The 9,358-nt window shown below is 42.1% G+C and overlaps 1 pseudogene; it reads left to right on the top strand.

Moving 5' to 3' along the window:
- The first annotated feature begins 6,324 nt into the window (after positions 1–6,324).
- On the top strand, positions 6,325–6,706 carry LOC129511295 (cytochrome c oxidase subunit 5B, mitochondrial-like; annotated as a pseudogene).
- Positions 6,707–9,358: the final 2,652 nt, after the last annotated feature.

The raw sequence follows: 9,358 nt of genomic DNA, 5'->3' as shown, positions 1-9,358 counted from the left end.
TAACAATTACAGTGGGAAAATAGAGTATCATTTAACAATTTGTTGGGTCTTCACTATTCTATAAATTGAGGGGAAACATGCAGCATTATGGTATTAGCACAATCATAGGTGTTTAGACACCTTGAAAGTACCTCTGATTTATTCAGAGCTCTTGGGGTGTTGTTAGGATTCTTCTGTCCTTAGTAACATGATTAAGTACTTTAGTGATGGTCTTCATGGCAATTTTAATGCCATATGCAGATACACAAGAAGCTGTGTGGAAGGGTGGCAAAAAAATCAGCATAGTTTTGGTCAATATCCTGCAAGAAGGATACCAGTGCATGATAACCTATTTATCTGGACTTCACCTAAAGGTGTGGCTGCAAAGCAATATCATTCTTGTCATGTTCAATGTCAATAATGTCCTTAGTGAGTGTCCAAATGAAGGCTGTGATCCTTTGCTTAATACTCCAGAGGCACTGAATGTGTTGGCCACTCACATGCCAAGTACAGGCTTGTAATTACAGTGACATTCTTGACGTTTTCTCAGTGTTGCAAAAGTTTTCTTTCATGACACATGCTTAAGACTAACTAGAACACTTTTTCTATCTCTGTTTTCTTGACCAAACTTCATTCCCTCAGCATGAATACAAAAGGGTAAATTTTGGGAGGCAAGAAACTAGGGTTCACGTTGGTGGGCCTCTGTGAGCTAATAGCAAGGAAGAAAAATAAGCATTGCCTTTTTTTAAATGGGGGAAAAATCAGGAAAAAGGCATGCATAAAGGATTTATCCTTTCCATGAAAACATTGATTAATGAAATCTGGTATGAACGGGGTGTCACGCCCTTTAAATATTAGATTTCATTACTTAGTGGATGGTAGGCTTCTGAAAAGGGATATTCTGCTATTGTATGGACACAAATGCTTCATGCCCTTGGAGTGATCAGAGATGAAAATGCCTCGGGTAACCGAATCACTGGATGGGGTAAAACACTGGGCTGGACAGATGTGCTGTCAGGAAAGGTCTTTTGCTGATAAAAGGGACAGCTGCCCTCAGGATGGGGTGTAGTGGAGGGAGTCAAACAAGAGGGAAGGAAGTATGCAAGGGAAGGTGACCCAACCACACGAAGCTAACTCTCTCGAGCCCCCAGCTGGGAAACTCCACCAGCTTGCTAGCTCTTCCGGTTCTAGCAGAGCTGGCCAGACATCTGGCCTCTGTTCTAATTAAAGTGGGCAACCAATTTGGTGGCTGCAGTGAAGGAAACAGCAGCAAAATCCTCATGGCCGTAGGGTCACAAGAAGGCCCTATATAACTCTCCAAGACTGAGGCTTTACCAAAATTATATCCATTTCCGCAGGGCCATTCAGTTCAATTCTATTTAGATATATTGACTGCCAGGTAGATACAGAGCCCAGACCTGGCCCTCAGGAAGCTCTTGTTTATTGGAGGGAAGTAGACAAGGGGACAGCTGACTATGGTATCATGAGAAATGAATTAGACACCATGTTAGAGATACATGCAGGGTTCTGAGGAGAGAACCCCCCAGATTGTAGCAGAGGCAGCAATCTATTCTTATTGAGAGAGTCTGGGAAGGCCTTCTGGGGCAGTTGACATTTTTTTTTTGGGGGGGGGGAAACATCCAAAATTTATTCTCCAAGATAGACAGCATCAGCAGGTAAAAACTACAGGAGTTTCTCCACAGATCATACATTCACACGGGCATGATTCACTTAACAGGGAGAAAGGCTCTGGTGTGTTCTCTGTAACAATATCCACTTCACAGTGTAAATGGGTACTAGCATGGTGTTCTCAACTTACAATTCCAGAAGGAAAGGCAAAATATGGCGAAAAAACCTTTGGGATCCTAAAGTCAGGTGCAATAACACAGACCAACTTTTGATAACAGTCTTGATCTACTTTTCCACAAGGAAGGAGATTCTCCACTTGGAAATTAAGGTCTTTCTTTCTCCTTCCTTGTTCAACCATCAGAGCATGTTTCATCATTACATATACAAAAAAGGGAGGGGGGAGTTAAAAAAAAGAATCATGAAAATATCTTCAACGTCCAGCTGCTCCCACCACACATCAACTCAGGTTTAAGACATGGTGTCAGAACACTTCAGCAGTCATAAAATAGGAAAATAGATACTATGGCTACAAAAATAAAAAATAAATGAGGTAGATAAATTAAAGCTTTCACACCCATGACTTGCCCGTTCGAACATCGTAGCCTTCATGCGATACTCAAGAACAATCTTCATACTAACTTGGCATAAGCTGCACCAAGGGCATTTTTTGTACAAAGTAGTATGTGAATGGGGGAGTTGACATTTGCTCTGAACTTGGAATTTTGAAGTTAGCTTCTAGGCAAACATTCAGAAGGATTGGCATGAGCAGAGAAACAAATTCCCTAAATGGAATTTCCCACCCAGAATTCTCCCCTCTCTTCATGGGACTGAGACAAAAGACTCATTCTAGTACAGTCACAGAATTTCTCACATCTCAAGGGTGGCAGCTCAGGCCCTGTGACCTCTAAGACTAGGGTTTAGACAGAGGCAGCAAGCCAAGAGCGTGGCTTTTCACTTGACTTGAATTGTTGAAGAAGGATCAGTTTGGTGCCTCAGTATCTGGCTTATGTTTATGCTCCAAACAATGCATAAGGTAGCCTGTTACTATCAGGAATAATTAAGCCCAATCTTCCCAGGTTACCTCCTGCTAGGTAGTTAGCCTGCACTTGGCTCTGTTGGTGGCATTGGCTACAGGCAAAGTGAGAGCTGCCCATCTCCATGTAAATGAGCCAGTTAACTATTTTCTTTCCCTTCAGTGCCCCCTCTGATAGTCAGTCCTCTTCCATCCCCCTCTTCTTTCCAAGTGCCCAATGATTGGTTGGCAAGACCGTACCAGGGATCCAAAAAAACTATGATTTGATCTTTGTTACTGAAAGCAAAAATGATTTGTTATGTATATTTTATAAGAAAATGTGTTTTGTTTATAGCTCTACAGTCAGCCCTCCTGTCTCCCCCAACGTCTGCCACCGCCTAATAAGCTCATGTCAGAGCTCTGAAGTAAGTTTGCCATAATGGTAGCCTAAAGGACATATTTTGTAAAAATGAAAAATGAACATATTATTTATATATCAATAGTGTAAAAAGCATTGATCAATGCAAGCAGCCTAATGTTTTGTTTCTCTGTTTCCCCTCCAACCCTCTTTTGCCTTCCCCTGCTTTCCCCTCCTTTCTTGCCCCAGGTACCTGTGACACTCTTCACATTTAGAAAGAGAGTTCTAGCCTGTCCTGGTCAGTTTGTGCTGGGATTCAGTGTTTAATACAGAGCCTTCAACGGCTGAGCCTCCAAAATGACTCTCTGACAGCCAGCCATTAATTACCATCATCCGCGTCTAATTCATTCATCCCTCTCCCTCTCATGTAGAGGGACAGCTAGGGCTGAGGGCACTCAGGGAAATGTAGGCATGATTCCATGTTCTTTATGCAGAGAGGGCTGCCGGAGACTTTGTTGGATGCAGGGGCTTTAATTGAATTGGCTTGCCAATAAAGCTGTTGTCATTCAGTAAGTGAATTTGTTGTACTACTCGAACCACAGCTGCTGCAGACAGCCCAGAATTTCCTGAAGGCAAGCCAGACCCTGGGCTTGCCTGGGTTCAGCCTTTTTGATTGATCTCAAAGGCCAGGCAATGTGTCTCCTCCCACCCCATCCATGTCCCCTCACCGGCGGGGCTTGGTTTTGGCACCCATTTGGATGGCAGCTAGTTGCAGAGGCAGGATTGAGCAGGAACCTGGTGAGCCAATGGATATGACCTTAGGGGGTCTCACAGGGTACAGGGAACCCATAGGAATGTTAGATTTATAATTGGAGGGTAGGAAAGCCTTGCCCACCACAATTGGCTGTTTTTTCAGTCTCTAGATAGCTGCTGCCCTGGGCTCCATCGAGCTGGTCACAAGAGGTTATCGCTTCCCATTGTAAAAAAGACATTGAGAATATGACAGTTAATATATTTGTAGAGCCTTGTTTAAGAGGTCAAGTGGTATTGAGGAAATACCACAGCAGTAGAACTGGCATTTGTTACTGGGAGATCGTTGGGCCAGAAATGCTCTACCTCTCCCCACAGTTTATAAAACATGGCAAGATTGGCAGGTTGTATGATTTATGATGGCTTTAAAGTAACATCAAGATTAAGGAAAGTTTTTCAAGGGGCTACAGGGCCATTTTTATTTTCTGTGTCCAAGTGCTTGCATGTAGTGGGTTCAAGTGGATGGGTGCAGGACCTGCAGGCAGATTTACATGTTTTTGGTGTCTTTACAACTTATACACTTGGAGATTGCTCATTGAGCTCTTTTTTCAAGGGATTTCTCCCCTTGTAATTTGAAATTCTCTGAGCAGGGCTGAGTCCTTTTCAGGGAGCCTACTCTCCAATTGTAGAGTTCATAGAACAGAAGAATCTCTAGTGTGTTTTCAATTATTCAAGAACAGAGGATTTTCCAGCTCTTGCACCTGTTCTCCATAGCGTACCTACCTCTTTGCCCTTTCATTGTACCTTCACCAGGAACTTGGAGGGAAAAAAACCCCTAAGCCAAATTTAGTTTTTGTTTGGGTCCTGAAATTCTGACAACTCAGAAACTCTGTATATTAAATCTATGTATTGTCCCCATTCTTGACCTGACAAATGAGGACTGAATTGATATGCCACATGCATGGCTCTAAGATTTTAAGAAAAAAAAAAAAGATGGTGGTGCACAGGTGAAAAATACTTTGGGATTCTCTATCAGGATGAATACATGGAGTGAGAGAGGGTGAGGTGGAGTGTACACAGCCTCAAGTGTGTGTACGTGTATGTGTGAGAGAGTGAGCAAGTGAAAGTCAGACTTCGATGTCTGACTTTGGGGTGAAATAGAGAAAACAGTGCTTCCAATTCTAATCAGTAAATCTGTTGGCCATAACTTTCTCTAGTATAATCATGACTTATAGGCTCTTCCCCCAAATTAAATCATGGCAGATGTGACTATGGAAATATAATAATTACAGTTTTGTTTCATGGAGGTGGATTGAACTACAAATCAAATTTAAGGTCCATCTTCTGAAGCTTCAAACTTATGCTAATTTTTCCCCAAAATTTGTTAACTCTTAAAGTCATAACTAAATGTTTCTCTTTTCAAGTGAAAAGCGTCTGTCCAAGCCACAGATGTTCTGAAATAGTAAGAAAAAGACAAAATAAATTAAAAATATTCCTCCACATGGTAAAAGTGTACTTCCCAAGGAAAGGATTTTGGTGGCTGCTCTTCTCCATTCCCACCACCTAGACACAACCTACACTTCCTGTTCTGTCTTCTGGGCTTTGCATCCTTCATGTTCCTTCTCCTCCCTGACTTCCTTACTTTGTCTTTCCTCCCATGTTTCTCAGTCTTTTCCTCCTGGTCTCATGCTGTCACATATCAAAATATGTGACAATATCTAAGAATAATATTAAAATTTTAAATGGTCTTGTCTTTACATATATGATTTCCTTAACTGCTTTCCAAAATGATTATTCCTCCTGCATTCATGTTGGGAGGTTTGCATAATTTGTACTCAGTAAAGAGGCTACCAGGACCCTGGTGATTGCTCCCAGATGCTACTTCCCACTAGCTACCATCTTGGTTGGAAGTCTTGGGTCCGTGTTGAACTTTCTAAGGTAATAAATTCAGAGGAACTCAGCTGAGACCAACCCATAAGAGTCTTCATTTTGAGTTTCTGCTTTTCATAATGAGTGCCTTTTTCTACTTTTCTTCGATAAGTGGAATTAACATCTCCACATGAACTGGAAAGGCTAAGTTGACCTTAGTTTCTTGAGGATTTTATGTCTTGCTCTGACACCTTCAATGACTGCATCAGAATTTAGGTGTATTAAGGGATCAAGGAGCTTGATTATTATGTGTGAAGTTCTCAAGGTGTTCTCAGAGCATGTTTCTAAACCAAATTATGATAGTCCCCAAGGAAGAAGACTCTCCATGTGCCAAATGAACACACATCAGTGTGAAACCTCATGACAAGCCAGCATAATATTTTAATCATTTTCTATCAGTGGCTATGGAAAATGGTTGTGGAAAAAAATATAATCAGTATCCTTTGTTCTTCCCCTGCTTTGGTAAGCATTGTTTTCACTTCTCTTTCCAAGATTCAGAATTCTACTTTGGTTCCACTGTTACTTTTCTTCTCAAACTGGGGTATGTGGGGTGAGGTGGTGGTATGTTGGGTAAACCTTGGGGCTGTAGGATCAACATGGTGATTTTCCTGGAGCATTTATTTATTTAAGAATTTTTGAGGAAGTGTTGCTGTTTGTAGTGGGCATCATGGCTTCAAGGTTACTTTGTGGAGTTGGAATGCTGGCTGTGCAGGCCCTCAGGGCCCACAGTCCCAATGGAGTCACCATGGTGCACTCCATGGCTTCTAGAGGTGATGATGAAGATCAGGCAACTAGGCTGGAAAGGGAGGTCAGGATGGCTGCATGGAAGGACTGGACCCATATAATATGCTAGCTCCCAAAGGCAGCTTCACACACCAGCAAAGACCCTCATTTAGTCCCATCTATCACTGGCAAGTGAATCATGGGCTGCATCTGTGAGGAGGACAATACTGTCAATCATCTGGTTCTGGCTTCACAAAGGCAAGGCCCAGCAAGGCCCTAGTTGTAGAATCCATTGGAAACTAGTGCTCCACCAGCTGGCCCACTGAGCCTTTGCACTAACTTATTCAAAATGTGCTGCAAAGTTTCTTCTTTCCAATAAAGACTAGCTATACTGCATTGGCTTCTTCTTCCATTGAAAAAAAATTTTTTTTTGAGGAAAAGTAAATTGATAGAAAGATTATTATTACGTTATGGAATTAAAATTTACATTTATTTTAAATAGAAAATTTTGCATTAATTTTTAAATAAAATCAGGAAACTTCAAATTTCTGCTTGGGATTCTTTACATCAACCTCCAACTTGGGTCCCCAGAAGTGTGATTTTACTCTTCTCTGAGTGAAGGGTAGGAAGTCACATGACCTTTGAGCCAATCACCCTACTGAATTTCTTATCAGAGCTGAGAAAGATTTATTTGTCTGACTTGAATTTTAATATCTTTAGAGTATGGATTTTATTGTGTGTATAATGTTAAATTCAGTCATCTCTAATAATGGTGCTAGATATTAGTAGTCATATGCAACTGTAAGAAGGGGCAAGACTTCAGTCAGTTTTAACTCTTCTTGGTTAATGATAATGTCTGGATGTGCATATAGTCAATCGAAGACTTGTCATTTGTATGTGGATTATTTTAGCTTCTTATGTTCTGAATTTTCACTTATTAGCTCTTAGGAGTTTCTTCACCCATTAAATTAGTTGTGATGAGCTGAATAGCCATTTAACCAGGATCCTAAACATGAAATCAAGGGAGGTATGCAGAGTGAGCTCTCTTGGCAAAGGCATCCTGTTGATTTTCACAGGGCTTTGGCCCCAGGCCCCATCGTGAGATTCCTGTCCTCCTGAAATCTGCCACACCAATCATGGGGTTCTGTTAGCCCTTCTGGCTGAAGCCCTGGCCCCAAAACAGGCTAGTAGTGCCCCTAGCCCTGTAGCCCCATGCTCTGAGCTTCATCTTTCAATTTTGCCTTTTGAGATGAGAAAAAGCACAGGTCCTCAAGGAAGAGTCAGTGAAGAGGAAATTTCTCTGTAAGGCTTGAGTGTCCCAACGTCGCATTGGACTATGTGTGTGGTTTCCTGGCATGGCACCTGGTGCTGATGTTTGCACAGTCCATGAGGAAGGGCTTTGCTGAGCAGATTAACAGTATGAACAAGACTGCAGGAGGGACCATTTATCTGTGGACAAACTGTTTTCTGGCACTTTAGTAGTACCACTTACATATAATATTAATGTGCTAATGGCAAGTAATTATTATCTAGTTAGTGAATTTACTTGAAAGATAGAAAATAGCCTTTACTATTCTGTAGTTCAGACACCTCACCAACTCAGACTTGCCAGGTGCTTTGAACTGGAGAGGTGTGGCGGGAATGTTCTCTTGAATTTTTGGTGTTGGGTATGCATGCAAGCAGCATTCCTTTCTTCAGAAGAAAAATAAATGATAACATTCTGTTTTGGGTCTTGAAACTGCATGACTGAAAACATAAAGGCGACAACCGTGATACGCTTTTTTAATGAGGGCAGAGATGTCAAGAGAAACCAGCCTTCTAGGAACAAAACAATACTCTGTCAGGTGCAGTGGACTTAAGACCTTTTTCTCTCTTGGAATAATGTCCTTAAAAATAACCAAATTTTCCATTCAATAGAAAAATGTTCATACCTCCCTCCCCATCAATATGAATTGTTGTCATTGAACATGGAGCACTAGCAAGCCGTATTGATTTTGGAAATTAAAATGGGAATGTTCAAGAACGTTTTCAAAGAATTATATGGGATTTTAGGCTTCTGAATGGCTTTCTTTTTAGGGTCAGTGAGAGTATTCTTGCTAAAATGTAGCCCATTGCTTTAGAAATAGTTTCCTTAATGTCTTTCCTGTCGCCCCTGCTGGGTCTGTGCAGGAAATGTAAACCAACATACAATATATGTGTTTATTTTCATGTCCCATTTTATGGGAAATTGGATGGGATATTCCACTGAGGCTTCAGCTATGAACTGTTGACAATATGGGGAGAACAGGGCAGGCTATTGCTGAAAGAGTTTGCAAGGGGGAAAGGGGGCTTCTGTAACCTTTGAGAGCTACAGGGAAGAGCCGGGCCTGCCTGCAGGAGTTCCATTACTCAGAGGTGAGGAGGAAGGCATTCAATAAAGAAACCGGCTGGGGAGTTCCTGAGCCATTAAATGACATCCTCACCAGCCAGCCCTAAATTGCCAACACAGTAGGTCTGTTGTGCCACACCTCATCTTGTGGGATGTTATGTCTGATACTGTGTGGTCTTCCTGCCTCTGCTGGCTACAGGAAAGTCAGGATACCAAACACCCAGTCCAAAGCCCACAAGGGGTCATTAACCAGAGGGGGGGCAGAGTTACCCCGGGGACCCCTGCAGGACCAGAGAGGCCATAGATTGTCAAACCAGTCATATCCTGGCCATGTGTGGGTGGTAGTGAAATGGAACCCTTTCCTGGGATCCTACTGGAAAAGCAATTTAAAAAGTGTCTGGGTAGAGTCGGGCCTGAGCAGGGGGTGTGTGTGTGTGTGTGTGTGTGTGTGTGTGTGTGCGTGCCTCTGTGTTTCCCATAGAAGGTTTGAGATCTCAGGGTTAGGACCATCTGTAAGACAGCAGTAGGTGGGTGTTCAGTGGGAATGCAAGTTCTTCCTGCAGAAGAAAGGAGTTAGTATGTTTGCATTGTAAGCTCATAAATAACTGCT

The sequence above is a fragment of the Nyctereutes procyonoides genome, unplaced genomic scaffold, assembly GCF_905146905.1.
Source record: "Nyctereutes procyonoides isolate TBG_1078 unplaced genomic scaffold, NYPRO_anot_genome, whole genome shotgun sequence".
Taxonomy (NCBI): Eukaryota; Metazoa; Chordata; class Mammalia; order Carnivora; family Canidae; genus Nyctereutes; species Nyctereutes procyonoides.
Note: the sequence above shows the minus strand (reverse complement) of the source record. Positions and strands in the feature narration are given on the sequence as shown.